This window comes from Gossypium hirsutum, unplaced genomic scaffold (genome assembly GCF_007990345.1).
Source record: "Gossypium hirsutum isolate 1008001.06 unplaced genomic scaffold, Gossypium_hirsutum_v2.1 scaffold_562, whole genome shotgun sequence".
In the NCBI taxonomy this organism is placed as follows: Eukaryota; Viridiplantae; Streptophyta; class Magnoliopsida; order Malvales; family Malvaceae; genus Gossypium; species Gossypium hirsutum.
In genome coordinates, this window is record NW_024403117.1 from 10,001 (window position 1) to 14,373 (window position 4,373).

The window sequence follows — 4,373 nt, forward strand, 5'->3', positions numbered from 1 at the left end:
TTCTGACTTTTTTTCAAAATGTTTAATCTGTCAGCAAGTAAAAGCCTAGCACCAAGTACCTTCTGGGTTGCTTCAGCCGATCATGATACCTGACTGGAAATGGGACAAGTCACGATGGATTTTGTATCCAGTTTACCGTTGACACCGAGCAAGAAAGATGCAATCTGGGCTGTTATGGATAGACTGATTAAATTAACTCATTTTGTTCTGGTTCGTACAGATTACTCTCTTGATAAGCTTGCTGAGTTATATGTTTCTTAGATTGTGAGATTACACTGGGTACCTATTTCTATTGTTTCGGATAGAGATCCGAGGTTTACATCACGGTTTTGGAAGAAACTACAAGATGCGCTAAGTATGAAATTACATTTCAGCAATGCTTTCCATCCGCAAACAAATGGTCAGTCCGAACGAATCATTCAGATACTTAAGGATATGTTAAGATGTTGCATTCTCGAGTTCAAAGGTACGTGGGAATGATATTTACCTCTGATTGAATTTGCGTACAATAATAGCTTTCAATCGAGTATCAAAATGGCACCTTACGAGGCTTTATATGGTCGTAAATGTCATACGCCATTGTATTGGACTGAGCTCAGTGAAAACAAGATACACGGAGTCGATTTGATTAGAGAGACTGAACAGAAAGTAAAAGTTATCTGTGGAAGTCTGAAAACAACGTCAGATCGTTAGAAATCGTATACGGACTTGAAACGAAAAGATATAGAATTTTAGATCGGAGACAAAGTATTTTTGAAAGTCTCACCGTGGAAGAAAATAGTCAGATTCGATTGTAAAGGCAAATTGAGTCCGAGATTTATTGGGCCGTATGAGATTATAGAGCATACCGGGCTGGTTGCTTGTAGACTGTTGTTACCACCTGAGTTAGAAAAGATCCATAATGTATTCCATGTTTCGATGCTTCATAGATACCGATCAGATCCCTCACATGTGATTAGTCTGTCAGAGATTGAAATTAAGTCTAATATGACATATGAGGAAGAACCGATTCGTATTCTGGCTCACGAGGTTAAAGAATTGCGAAATAAGAAAATTCCGCTACTTAAAGTACCGTGGCATAAACACGGAGTTGAAGAAGCAACGTGGGAGTCAGAGGATTCAATGAAAGAGCGTTATCTGAACCTATTCACTAGTAAGATTTTCAGGGACAAAATCCCTAAGGGGGAGAGTTTTAACATCCCGATTAACACCCCTAACCCGTATCCATCACCGGATTAGGGTTATAAGGCAGTACTGAACCATACACAGCTAAAATAATTGTCAATCATTGTTATTCATGCTTAAGAGATTACAATTCGATTATACAAAATATATTTACATATCTCTCATAGCATTCAATTAATCAAAATCATAACATAGATATACATGAAAAATTCCATGTATAAACATTAAGACATTCAAACGCAAATATTGAATATATGCCAATATATCTAATTAACATGACGAATCTTTTGTGCATATTACAAATCAAACAAACTATTACATTAATGATTATCTAAATTCATAATCAACTTTAATGTCAAAACCATATAGCCTAATATTACTTTAATGCAACTTATATAATGCACAAAATATCCAAACCATATTACACTTCAATCGCATACTAAATAAAAATCATACATAAATAGAACTCACAAAATCAATTACCCATGATCACATCATTTTGACCAAACCGAGCATAAATGCATCATTTAAAGTTTATATTACCTTTTTGTTATACCAATACAAAATTCACTATTCATTTGGTCATTTATTCCAAAGCATTAACTCAATATAAACATGCTTATTATTCATGCTAAGCTCAAGGTTACATTTTCTTCATTTTACCCTATCACTTTATATGCATATATCCTATTATGGTAATGAATTGATATACATATATACCAATCATAATTTACACCTTAAATCAATTACATTACAAATATATCTTATCATATATATATATCATACCAATCCATTATATACATATACATATACAAATACCGAATCACAATTAGTTAATAACCACCACTTATATTTTATCACCTAACCAAATACAAATATATTTACCCAAACACAAAACTTATCTACCATGTAACAAATATATCAAAATAATATCTTACCAAGTTTGGACATAATCAAATATCCATTGATGCTAAATCACATGTAATACCTTAACCGAACATAACAATCAAGTTCACATGTATATTTTATCTATGTATATTTTATCTATGTATAACCATAGCCAAATCAACCACAATTTCATCCAAAATCATCAACTGTTTCCAAAGCAATTAGCACATATAATCTTAACTAAAGTTTCATATACTCACACAACATATTAGCCATTTTCGCATGGCTTAATATATACGTACTTCAAACTTGACCAAAAACAACCTAGCTTATACATGCCATAAGTTCAAGTGTAAACTTATCAAATACCAACAACGGTCGATTGTGTGGTGGACTTTACTGACGATCCCTGAGCTCATAACTAAACTTCAAAATCTATAAAACAGAAACAAACATAACACACAGCAAGCTATTAAAGCTTTGTAAGTCATAAGAAAATAAATAACTCAATATCAACTCATTTTAATCAAACTAGTTTATACTATCATGATTGCATTTATTTTCTAGCTCCAAAAATTCATATATAACATATACTTCCATATAAAATTTTTACCTTGGCCGAATGTACATGTATCTATTATTCAAGTATCATTAAATTTCAAAACCATGGTACAATTGTATATTCTGACTTACATAAATTCATATACATATATTCATAAGATCGAATGTAATCATTTATATAGGTTTGCATATAAATCACCATTATAATATCACTATTCAAACCTTTGGCCGAATATACATTTCATATATAAAAATACCTTATTTGCATCACAAATCAAATAATCAACTTACCTTATTTCAAATAAGAAATAGGTTATTACATACTTGATCAGCCTTACTCATTTTACACATTCAATCACAACCTATCATTGTTGTTGAACCATTCAGAATTGAATAGGATACTCAGATAATCACATATATCGAACAATGCCAACGTCTCAGACAGGGTCTTACACGAATCAAATACGATGACTATGTCCCAAACATGGTCTTACACGTAACCACATACATCGATGCCAAGGTCCCAAACATGGTCGTACATGAAAACACATATCAAATCCTATTTCATGACATATGTATCCTAGCTATTCCTAAGGTTCATACGGGGCTTTCAGACGTCGTAACTCGATTGAATCGAACTCGTACACATAGCTATCAAGCATATTCAATTCAGCTATCATATACATATTTTATATTATACATTTCAGCATATATAACTCGTATTTAATTAAATAAATAATATCTTTTTGCTTATAAACTTACCTCAGACGATGAAAATCGGAACGGGACGGCTATTCGACAACTTTAGTTTTTCCCCGATCCAAATTTGATTTCTTTGGTATGTGATCTAAACATATTCAAATTAAACTCATTCAAAAATATTTTCACTCAATTTATTCCAAAAACACATAAATAGGAAAATTACCATTTTACCCCTGACATTTTACACTTTTTACAATTTAGTCCAAATTGCATAAAACACAAAACATGCAAAATTTGAGTATACCATGCTTAGGCCGAATGTTCCTAGTATTCATACAAGTCCATAAATTTAATTTATTTTACATTTTTTCCCTCAATTTATTATTTTTGCAATTTAGGCCTAATTACTCAAAATCATAAAAAATTCCAATACAAAATATATCAATCCAAAACATATCTTTCATATTTCATCAACTAACATCACATAGCTCAAATATTAATCAATGGCATAACTCAAAATATTCATCAAAATAAAAAATTCAAGCATGGGCTTTGTACATTGCACTGTAATGATCTCAAAAACGTAAAAATTATCAAAAACCGAGCTAGAACTCACCTTGAATCAAGCTTCAATAATGTCGAATACCTAAGCTTTCTTTTCTTCTCTTTCTTTATGTTTTTCGGTCATGAAAATAAGAATATGAACTATGGCTTTTAATTTTTAATGTTTTATTATAACATATATTAACATATTATTTAATTACATATTTAACCTTTATTATATAATATGAATTCCTTATAATGGTTGTCTACAACTGTCCAACACCTATTATTATGGTCTAATTGCAACTTAAATGCCTCCATTTAAAAAGACAACAACAATTCAGCCCCTTACACATTAAACTATCAAGTTTTCCTTTTACGCGATTAAGCCCTTTTATTTAATCGGATACTTAAACGACAAAATTAAATCACAAAAATTTCACACATATAAATTCAAACATAATAAACATAGAAAATAAATTTTAAAATATTTT